At 33.0% G+C, this 12684-nt stretch overlaps 1 long non-coding RNA gene across 1 annotated transcript; it reads left to right on the top strand.

Moving 5' to 3' along the window:
* Positions 1 to 1798: 1798 nt before the first annotated feature.
* LOC140757737 (uncharacterized) lies at positions 1799 to 2622 on the top strand. Its single transcript, XR_012104017.1, has 2 exons — positions 1799 to 2244; positions 2477 to 2622. It is a non-coding gene; the product is annotated as an uncharacterized LOC140757737 (long non-coding RNA).
* Positions 2623 to 12684: the final 10062 nt, after the last annotated feature.

Here is a 12684-nt window from a genome sequence, read left to right as displayed (position 1 = left end):
TTACATTGAAATTTCAATTCTAAATAAAATTTACTAAAAACCGTTGTATTTCGTTTTTATTTCCTACTCGTATCTCTAGCTATATGCCAAAAAACCTCTCGATTTATGTAAATAATTAATTCTTGTAGAAACAGGAACCTTTCAATCTGAAAGTTAGCTACGCGGTTTCACCCGCTAGCAGAGGTCCCACAAAGCCTCGTCCACACAAACATATAAATCAGGCCGAGCTGTGTGCACACGTGCGCCGTATTTATTGCGACAAACATCGTTTAATCGTTATTAAATACATTAAAAACGACCATAAATACTTGATACATTGGTGAATTAAAATATGTTTTAATTGGCTATAAGCCATTTTATCTACGGCCAGGTAGACATCCAATGAGTCAATTTGGAGTTATGGGTCTGAACGCTCTGGGTGTTTTATAGTACTCTTTGTGTGTGACACACACTCTTACTATAGGGAACCGTCATGCACGGCTGTGTGTGATTTTCATACAAAGTTTGAAGTTTACAATGCAAAATTAACATACTCAATAATTTATTATTAACAATAATTAATTCAGCTCGCCACCGTGCACCGCCACATTTTTTCTGCCAAATAACAGCAGTGTTCAGGATTGAAAAGTGTGTTAAGGAAAACTTACTTATCAGAGGCGTTTAGTGACAACGTAGATACATTTTTATTACGATTATATTAGTACTACCTTCCGCAATTTGTTTGTCCCAATAATCCCATTAAATTAAACCTATTTCGCAATGGTTGCATTCATAATTACTTATCATAAACAACTAATTAAGCGGAAATAGTGTTGCCTGGACACCTGTTAGATTTGTTATCATCTACTTGCCTAGAATTATGGTCTAGAGATGCCGCGGGGCTTAAGCAGTGTTGCTTGATTCGGTTTATTTAAATCTTCAATATTTTTTGTAACTACAACTTAAAAGAACAAAAAAGAACATAATTGCTTATTATGGTTCGAAATCCAATTGCCCATAAATATATTATCTGTTAAAATAAACGCCTAGTTTTATTTTGTTTCTTTTAGAAAAAAAACTAAGTAAATATTCTTTGATTGAGGACTTGGGTATTTAGACCAGTGCCGAAGCCTTTAAAAATGGTAAAAAATTAAAAAAAATTACAATAGAATGAAACTCATTGGAAAAGGAGGGGAATATGATCAAAATGAAAGGAAAAATAAATTACGGTCGATCCGAGTTCGGGAAGTGGGAGGGGGTGAGTTTTTAAGGGTAAAAAATGGTTTATCTTGATTTCCGGCTAATCTACACGTCCTATGCGAAAAAGGTAAATGGCAAAGTTGTAGGTAATAAAAAGATCTACAACTTTTGTATTTGCAATTTTTTCACATAACCTCAAAATTTGGGTGAAAAATTCAAAAAACCAAGTTTTTGGTTTTTTATTTATATCTTTTTCAAAAAAAATTTTTTTTTATACGAAATTTGGTGAAAACTTACCTTATTATGTCCCAAATACACTGTAATTTATTTGATTAAAAATATTTATTTTTTCGCCTTATTTTCACTTAATATCAAAAAAGCATCCTAATTTTCAATCGAAAATTCTGACGTCAAAATATCAGCTTTTTTCAAAAAGTTTGGGGGCTTTTTGTTCGTTGAAATATCTACTTTCTGATGGTGTAAAAAAAATATACATTACCATAGGAAATTTTCTCAGAAAATGTAAAAAATTGAAAAAAACCCAAATTCGAAAAAAATTTTTATATCATTATGTACAATTTTGAGGTATTTATTAAAATTTACAATTTAATTACTCAAAAAACGTAAGATTTCATGTTTTATTGATAAATGAAAAAGTTGCAAATTAAAATATACTTCAATAATTAACAAACAAATAAGTTAATAAAGTTAATATTTAATAAGACATCTACAATATTTTGAAAAAGTTGTAGAATCTTATTTAAATAATATTTGTAGATGTCTATTTACTGCTGTTTTAAGATAATTTATATACCTGAGTGACCTTCGGTAAATTTTAGCCCATTGTAAGTTATTTCATAGAGAAGTGGGGACGGACCTAGGAGGGTCTGGGCCTTACTACATACCTGCTATTTCGTAGCAGCTGTAAAAACCGTTAGCCAGTATTCGAGATACAGAGCAGTGTACAACATAGTTTTTAAAAATACACGTGCAGGCTCAGTTACTCTAAGTAAATTGTGAGAAATTTACTTTATTCAAAAAATCGTTTGGAATCTACATAGCAAGGTAAATACAATCTGTATTTTAATCTATATTAATCAACTTTAAAATAAAAATAGTAATATTTTCTTTCATAAATAGTATGTTTAACATAACATAACCTAAAAAATTAAAATTGAATGATATGTTAGTACAAGAATAAAAAATAGTAATTTCGTTTATTTTATACAAACAAATTTAGTTATACTCATCATGATAAAACTTTGAAGGCATTATTAATTTAATTTTGTCTTTTCAGATTATCAGTATGGATGGATCTGTTTGTATAATCTGCAATAAGTCAGATGACAAGCAAGTGTATGAAATAAAAAAATCAGCTTTGAATCGTTTAGTGGAGTCTAGCAAGAAGAGAATCGACAATAAATACAATTGGGTTTTTTTCAATTTTTTGCATTTTCTGAGAACATTTCCTATAGTAATGTATATTTTTTTTTACACCATCAGAAAGTAGATATTTCAACGAACAAAAAGCCCCCAAACTTTTTGAAAAAAGCTGATATTTTGACGTCAGAATTTTCGATTGAAAATTAGGGTGCTTTTTTGATATTAAGTGAAAATAAGGCGAAAAAATAAATATTTTTAATCAAATAAATTACAGTGTATTTGGGATATAATAAGGTAAGTTTTCACCAATATTCGTAAAAAAAAAATTTTTTTTGAATAATATATAAATAAAAAACCAAAAACTTGGTTTTTTGAATTTTTCACCCAAATTTTGAGGTTATGTGAAAAAATTGCAAATACAAAAGTTGTAGATCTTTTTATTACCTACAACTTTGCCATTGAACTTTTTCGCATAGGACGTGTAGTTTAGCCGGAAATCAAGATAAACCATTTTTTACCCTTAAAAACTCACCCCCTCCCACTTCCCGAACTCGGATCGACCGTAATTTATTTTTCCTTTCATTTTGATCATATTTCCCTCCTTTTCCAATGGGTTTCATTCTATTGTAATTTATTTTGGTTTCAAAAATTATCGACCCTGGTCTAATTCTGTGACTGTACATCATGTATATTAATGTACATCAGATTTTAAATTTATTTAACTAAATTTAAAATCGTAACAAATCGTAATAATTATTCGTAACAGAATAATATATTAACAAAGATCATTAAAACTAAAACTAAATTTTAAAACTCCCTGAATTTAGGGAGATTTCCCTACAACTAGCAACACAAATTTCTTCCTTATCTGCAAATTAAAATGACAGACCACAAGCAATAAATCCACAAGACAGCTAAATTACTCGAAACGCAATAGAATTGTCCCTAACCAATTATCAGTAAAGTGAACATTACTGAGACTATTTGTCCCATGTTTGCAGTTAACTGGTGAAATCTGGCGACACGGTTCAAGTTATTGAAACGGTTAATAAATCACATCATATCACTCCCCAGGTGTACGAAATCATGACATTTGATTTATTTTCAGTAAAGTGAATGTATCAAATTCGATATTGCATAAGGATTTGTGTGATATAAGGTGTTTAAGTCACTAGTAACAAAAGCTAGCGAATGAGGAATCTAGAATGCGTCTACGGTTACAAAAAAGAACAGTAGTTTAATATGATTTTATAGAAAGGAGTATGAAAATTAAACTCACAGTCGTCTAAAATTTTGTGTACTTACTAAAAGAATAGACCATAGGAATATATTTGAATCATTTTTTAAAATTGCAAAGCGTATTAGTTACAAATACTGTTTACTGTTTAGATAGCTTAGTGGTTTAAACCTCCGTCTCTCAATTGAGAAGTCCAAGGTTCGCATACCAGGCACCTATGATTTTCACAGTTATGTGAGAAATAAATTAATTTCTACATAACGCTTAAAAGAAATTCTTATAAATGTGTGAAGTATATCTACCCGCAGTTGATCAGCGTGTTATATTGTGGCCTTTTTTTTGTTATCGAGGGGGAAACCTTCAAAAGGTACCAACAACAACAAACAACAATTTCAAAAGGTTCAACAAGGTAGGTAGTACGTGGGATTTTCACCGCACTAAGTCCCCCAGGGTGGCCGTCCTCGGTGTTTCTAAGAGAACTCCGGGATCTCCAACGGAACGCAACCGGAGCCCTCTAAACGCGTTGCCCCTTCGAGCTCCGCTCAGGTGAGTTCAGGGCTCACAACACCGTCTGGTGTTCAAGACGGTGCGACCACACATACCGCCGTCCTTCTCAGGGTCGCCTGCTAGACGGTTCGATCTCCCACTCTCGCCGCCCGCAACCCCTGATTATGGCCTGATCTCTTTTTACTCTGTAAGTAGTAGGACGGTAATGGGTTAATTAAAAATATGACCTATATGGGCAACAATTTTAGAATGTAAACACCAATATTCTACTTGTCTTAAAAACATTACGTCCTGATTCTGGGTACTTAAATAAAAACAATTCTAGCGCCCTCTACAGAGGGTATTCCGCTTTTCCATTAAAAAACAAACATAGATTGCCTCCATCAATCTCGCAATAATCCCCATTAGTGCTTGTTTCGCTAAAGACAATAAAGGGAATCGATTTATATTTATAAACGGTGGGAGTCCATCTAATCTGTTAGCTATGGGGCTGCCGCTTAATCGACTCATGTGTTATTCATGGCGTGGCGCGTGCCATGTGAAGTATTGTAAAATGTGTGTGTTCTATGTGTTTTTACATTAGACTCTCAATGATTGGAGTAGTTAACGAGCGGTTCGTTTGGTAAGTGATCACCGAATTCAACTTCTGTCATGAATCCCAGATAGATTTGATGCCTGTCCGATTTCGCGAAAAATTGCGTAACTACAGCTGGGACTATGTATGTTTAATACGAATATGAGGTCGTCCACAGGGGCGTTACTACCCCTGAGGACCAAGTAAAAATGCCAGAATAAAGCAGTGCTTGGAATTGTTCTTATAAAGCTTCACTAAAGAGATTTATCTCTCATTTAAAAAAAAAGATTCTACCACTTTTGAGAAATTAATGGTTATTTACTTACATACAAATTTGTAAGTGATATAATATCGATACGGTCTACTGATTCCATAGATTTCGTGAAAAATAAAATAAATTTATATTTATTTAAAAAAGTATTCATAAACCTTTATAGTTGCAAACTCAATTTAATTAAAAATAAATAAATCATTTATAGTTTTAAATTGCATTTACAATCACAATTCAAGTTATCTAGTTCGATACTAAGTTATTCCGCGACTATTTATCACATTTCCAACGATTCTACAGAATAACTCGGCGCTTCGTATAATTTCGGTTTATCTGCAAGAATCCATTTATCAGTCTGTGGCTTTGTTCGGAACACACGGACAGATCTACGCTTGTATCTGATGGAAATTATATACGTACCTACTTGTCTCGTTTTAGTTTACTTTTTATTAATTGCCTTAAACAAAATGAGGATAAAAAAATCCTTACACTTTCTTTCTGGAAAAACGCATGATTCAATATGTATATGTAAAGGAGCATTTGAGGCAGATTTTCCTTTTATACATATTAGAAAAAACACTTTTAATTGCAGAATAGACGGAGGCGAGATTTTCTCGACATAACATTAAATTGAAACAATAAATAACCACAAACCACCATTCAAACCACCACTCCACCACAAATTAAATTTGTGATGTAATTTTAATTTTTTTTGCGTAAGTATTTGGGAGTTCAAATTTATTATTTTAAATGTTATTTGGTATATAAAACAATATAAACTATACATAATAGTTGATCAAATTCCGTTAAAACAGGTTTTAAAATTAAATGTTATGAATTACGTTGCCTCTAACATCACACATCCATTGCTATCGAATTATTTTCTACTCCATCATATTTTTTCTGGTACCCAAATCTGCAAAATGAATGAGTTCCGTATAACTTGTTTATCTCGAGATCCCATTTATCAGTCTGTGGCTTTGTTTGCTACACTGACAGTGCTTTGGCCTGTCGCGAAATTACAATTTCGTATTATTTTTCGGATGCAAATATTTAAATATCTAATATTTTTCTTATATCGTGTATATCCGTCAAGCCGTTTGGGCTGCGTGGCGTGCCAAAGAATGAGATACACATACATTCAAACATACCCTTGAAAAATATTGCCATCCGCAATCGGGTAAAAAAATCATTTATTTTTCATAATACAGCCGTAAAAATACCAGCTTCATTATCAAAACTAGGCACGTTCAAAATTCAAAATCGCTGTAATTTTTGATACCAAACACTTCCCCTTGCGCCCCTCGGCGAAACAATTAAAATGATATGTGGTTGTAATTACAGCTATCAAAAAGCAATCTTCTCGGGAAAGCAAATAAATTTGAATATAAATAACGTCGCGATACGCGTCGTTATTACGTATTCAGTGGAGCCTCCGAGGTTAGATGTATGGGATCATACATTTATACTACATCATCGTATATTTAGGGATGTTTGAAGGAATATCAATGAAGTGGAAATAAAAGTAGGCTCTACTCTGACGTGCTGGTATTTCCAAAATATATGTATAGGCCCTAAAGTTACAGCTGGTACAACTCTGTGGTTCCAATGCTGGTATATCTTTCAATCTTTAGAGGTGAACATAGGCTTCTTATACACTTGACTCAAAGAAGTAAAATAGTTTTACTAGTGGTAAAACTCGTCCTCTATATAAGTCTGTCCGGGGTTCAAAACCCAGTCACGAAAAATCTAAGAAAAATATCGTGACAAAACGCATACATTGTATCGAGTTCGGAGAAAACTATTACCCAATAGACATCATTAAAATTGTCCATGGGCATAAGTAGCCTCTTAACATAAACTATTGTTTTTACGTCTGCAATTGTATAAACTATTGCAATAAAGGAACAATGTAAATAAATATATTTTTAATTTATTGCACTTTTACAGTTTAAAAAGAGAAATATTTAAGCACATTAAAATGAAGCATTAAAGCCATCACTTATTCTCCTCATTACCGTAAACCTGAATTTAAATAAGCGTTAATACTTGCGCGGCAGTTATTTTTTGCGCCCTTGGAACAGTGCCATATCTGCCGGGGATTAGCGCACAACACCTGCAACAGATAAACGTCTTTAATTACCTTTGTTACCTCTTCCCCCTACTTACCCTCCCGCGGGGGACAGTGGCCATGAATTTTGTAAATGGCTCGGGATTAAAATATTTTAAAATATGTTTTATAACTTTTTAAATAATTATATTTTAAAGTATACATGTATTGTTTCTGGATCATGTTTTCATAAATAAAATGTGAATCAAAAAAATTAAAATAATTTTGTAATGAATTTACTTACTTGAAATTGCGTAACATAAACGTAAATTTGCAAAAAATGTCAAGTAAATACCTACTACTGATTACAATATGGCCATTCGTTACAAGCTTTGTTTAATAATATACAATGCTTTGAAAAACCATGTATGAGACACATTTTGACATATTATTGTTTTTTTTCTCTGAGACAACAAATACTTAAACAATTTTTCAACCTACATAAAAATATCACATTTTAGATCATAAAAATCTGTGGATTAAATAAAAAACTAACAAAGAATCTCTCTACATAACTTTTCTATGGTGATCCTACTCCCACCTCCATTGTACCACTTGCTGAGAGGCGGCCAAAGTTGCTAAACTTTTTACAAGGATTCCCTGAGATATCCGATGTGCTGAACCTTAACTTGATGGTTGTAAATCTAAAATTAAATTAACTTTGTAAAATTATTGCTTTCATAAATTGTTAGTACGAGGGGTCTGTTAAATTTTGGTTTTCATGGCTAAATTACAGCTTGATAAAAAAATGGATTTCACAAAAAGAATATGACGAAATCGTAGGTCTCTCTGTAATATTGAAGAGTTATTTTCTTTACTCCATAATATAGTAGAGTGGAACAATATGTAAAATTATTTTTATTATACGCAAATGGTCATACGAGTATATTAAAAATATCTCAATATTAAAGGCATTTAAAAGAATAAAAATAAATCTCCTCAATTAGTGAATTAATTAAATTTGTAACTAGGACAATGTGATTTAAAATTGTCGCATTAAAAAGTAATAAGAAAAAATAATAAAACGTTAAGTACGTTAAAGTGGCTTAAAGACTTTAATAAATTAAGGATTCTATGCATGAAGAGAGAATATGTATATACGAACAGAAATTTCTGTGAATTTTGGCGCAAATTTAAATTCTCTCTTTTGTCATCTTAATTGCACTGCAAAGCGGAGCAATTTTCTAACAAAATCCACGAGATAAAATTGGGATTAGATAACATCCCTACATTTTCATATCTACCCAAAATAGCGGGACTGATAACACCTTTAATTACAGCTTTGTTGTAGGGGAAGCCTTCGTTAGCCGGTATCAACACTTGCATTGCATACGAATTTTATAAACAATCTCTATAAGGACTGATCTGAAATCTGTTTGTCATAAGCTAAGAAACTCGCAGATTCTGATAGAGATATTATTCTTAATTATTTATCTTTGTGCCTGGGGAAACTATAAATCCCTGCAAGGAACGGTGACGGTGGTGCATTCCCGGTTAAGCTATATTAGTTCTACTATGAACATTCTTGGGCAGACTTCTAAATTGTGAATTAGGATTTCTGATATCAAATGAGGTATGCGACCTTATTATTCAAAAATGTACTTTAGGGCTACGAGACTCGAGAGTATAATGTGTAAATTTATTTATTTATTTATTTGCACGACAACAGCGGTACACACAATTATTTCTATAAGTATTACACTATTGGTATTAGACACGTGTGCATGCCAATTATAAGCGTGCGCAACATTTACAGTTTTTGCAACAGAATTAAAATATAAATTTAATAGCAAACAAAGTACAATTAATTGTAAAGCTTAACATTACCGTCGTCTATTGTATGAGATTAATTCTCCCAACACTATCCATAATGAGCAATTGCAAACTACATCAAAAGTTTCTTACAACTCTACACCACAAAATGAAACCCACTTTTCCCTTTCGCAATGTTTGTTTTCAAAGTTGCATATCGATGCAAATTAGCGCCACCTGGTGACAATAAACGCGTTTAATTGCCCTCCTCCCGCGGGAACAGAGAACTTCGTTACCGGGATAACAAAGATTACGCGAGAAACGTAGAGTATGAAAGGTGTTGTAGAGAAAATGTTGTGTTTTTTATCTTTTTAATGAATGCGGTATATTAAAACCTAACTGACTAACACGTGAGTCTACCATCTTATTCGTGGGGGCACAGATTCATTTCAGGCACTGAATTTAGTATATTTTAGTATTTAACAAACATTTCATAACAGTTCTGAAAATGCTGTCAATTAATTATGATTATCATTTTTATTATGGTTAAGGATTTTTAATATTATTACATATTTAATATGAATGCGTAGTGCCTACCTCTTCATCATGCCTACTATCCGCCACCCATAGCAGTTCCGCTGCTGAGAAAAATCATCTCTCATAGTAAAAAGGATTTAGGACATCACGTAACTTTAACTTACTAAACAGTGTAAATCACACTTTACTATTATTATTATATGTCTATCTCTTACTCACTATACTAAGTTTATATGAATCTCTAGACCTCAGGGTCATCCCACTGTTTCCAACCAATAATTAGCAAGAATGCAACACAACCAGATAAGCCTTGCTTTTAACACAAACACATTGATTTGAACTCTATCTTATTACAGAATAGCTCAAATTACCACATCAACTACAAGAGTAGAACAGTGTTATTCAAAGTGTAGATCGCAATCCTCTAGGAGTTGGCAAGGCCTACACAAGGGGATCAATTACTAATACACTATCCAAACGTAATATTTTTTGAGTCAGAATATAATGAGAAGCTTTTCGGCGACGTCATCAATGTAAAACTATGCCCGTTTTAGGTACATCGTAATGAATGTAACTAGTATACATAATTATGAGAATAATAAGAAATATTGTACAGTTTTCATGTTTGTGACATAATTAAATAAAAGTTACAACGGCCTGTAGGGGCTCGCGAAATATTTTTACCTACTTAAGGGGTCTTCATCAACCCATTACTGCCCTACTGCTGGGCACGAGTCTCCTCCAAGAATGAGAAGTAAGGAAGGATAATAGTCCACCGCGCTGGCCAAATGCAAATTGGTAATAATACTAAAGGGGCCATAAAAAAGGTTGAAAACCACTGAATTCAAATTCTAGGAACCTATACGCGATATAGGTCCCTATGTTGTTTGAGTTTAGCGTTATGGAGTCTGTTTTGTTGAATCCCGCTTGAATCCACAAAGGTACTCCGGTCACGTTGAGGCTGGGGATTTGCGATTGCTTTGTAAGTGCAGGGTGGAGGGTGTTTTGTTTTGGAACTGTGCTTAATGCAACTGATTTGCACATGTGTGAAGTACAGTTTTGCTAATATACCTAATTTCAATGATAATCCTAATAAAGTAGAGTGAAAAATAATGCTAAATAAAAAAAATGTAAATTAAAACCAGTAATATTGCGATAAAACAAAACTCGCACTGCTTTAAAATGAATAAACATCATAAATAAGAATTATTAAATGAGGACTAAGCTGGAACGTCTTGGATAATTATGTTTTCCTTACCACAACTTTTAAACTAGAACACAGCAGCGCTTAACATTGCTGTTATTAGGCAAAAGTAAGCGTAGCTCTGATGCCTCCAGAGTCGAACCATATAGGTTTCTACCACCTTCAAAAATATGAGACGCTCAAGTTGCAGTCATTCCTAAGGTTGCTATTTCTTTAGACTACATTTAAAAAATCTCTTACATTAGTATTAAGAGAATAAACAAGAGTCTACTTTTTTATATTTAAGCTAACTATAAGGCAGACGGGCTACCTGATGGAAAGCAGTCACCGTCGCCTATGGACATTTGCTTTGAAGGAGAGCTCTTTTTACACCCCTCTTGAAGAGCCCCATGTCATAGTCCTGGGGTGATGTAGGCACCAGATCAAACTGTTAAAACAGTTAAAACTGTTCGATCTGTTGCTTATAAACTTCCCTTTAATAAAATACCGCCATTATCCTCTCCATACTAGGTCATTAGGCGTGACCTTAACCTGCAGGCAACACCGATACACAGATACCTGATTAGCATCTAACCTTTGTAGTTCACACGTCGCAGCTGATCGCATCTTCAACTCGCGTTAATTAACTGTACAGCTTATTAACGGTAAAAGCTTCAAATCCGATAGTTAACGTATAAAGGTTGGTACTACATTTGTAGATGTAGCTTGTTTTACGAGTATCGTTATGTGATGTGTCTAGATTTTCAATTTTAATTTTAAATTATGTAGTTTTATGGGTTCACAAAAATGTGTTAATGACAAGGCTTCAGTCTACTATATAACCTTAGTGAAAAATGGTTACTTAAATTAAATTTGTGCCTAACTTTTGAGTTTAGACGAGAAGAAACCAAAAATGAGCCCAGATTTTTAAAGTTTGGGTATCGTTTATTACACAAACATTACAATAGGTACCTAGTTAAACATAAATTTTAGACACAAACGTCATCATCCGGGCGTAATAATAATTATATCGATGTAACATAAAATTTTGGGTTCGATTCTCATTAAGGGAGAGATCAAAATGAATTTGATATTATCCACGCCCATCCCACCCAAAACATGAGAGTGAGTACTCACTCTACTCTAGGGCACTCTAGTGTCACATCATCATGTGTGTGTTAAGATAATAATCTACCTACATTATACAGTTCGAGGAATTTAAGCACAATCTGCATCTCACTACTCGTATTACCGCCGTCAACATTCTATGACAGGCTATTTCATATAAATGATATGGTGACGCAGTGTGCGCTCAACTTTAATTGCTAACGTACATTGCGCGCAATTGCAGTTTCTGAGAAGCACTTGACGTGTTATATTCGAGTGGTGGGACTATGAAATTCAGTTGAATGCCAGTATTCTCTCAGTAGATGACATATTATTATGCGTGCCAATATTTGCAGAAAGCTCTTATATCGCGTATAATGTAGGAAATATATCTATAGACCAATAGATAGTTAGACCAATAATTGGATAGACGGATAGATAAATTAATAGATAGGTGGATATACCGATAGACCGACAGATAGATGGACGGATAGATGAATAGACAGATAAAAAACTAAGTTATGAAGATATGTTTTGCATATTTTATTTCTCTAAATTGTATTTGTATTTTATTGTGATTTTATTTCTATAGCATAAAATCATTTAATAGTATAAGTGTTTGAAACTAATTTAATTTTTACCTAACAAACTTAGATTTTTTAGGCAATAATATAATTATCAACTTTCGGACTTGGATAAGCAAAAGTTAGTTAAGATTGATTATTGCTAACGGACGTGGGTCAACGACTGGAAACTACATATATTGACTAAAACAATAGACTCTAACAAGAACAACCATTGCCCCAAACATCCGACTCAGAACCTCATCGCTATCATAACCACC

This window comes from Epargyreus clarus, unplaced genomic scaffold (assembly GCF_041222505.1).
Source record: "Epargyreus clarus isolate Ecla_fem2 unplaced genomic scaffold, WU_Ecla_fem_2.2 ptg000005l, whole genome shotgun sequence".
In the NCBI taxonomy this organism is placed as follows: domain Eukaryota; kingdom Metazoa; phylum Arthropoda; class Insecta; order Lepidoptera; family Hesperiidae; genus Epargyreus; species Epargyreus clarus.
The sequence above is the reverse complement of the archived record's forward strand: the minus strand, read 5'-3'. Positions and strand labels throughout refer to the sequence as shown.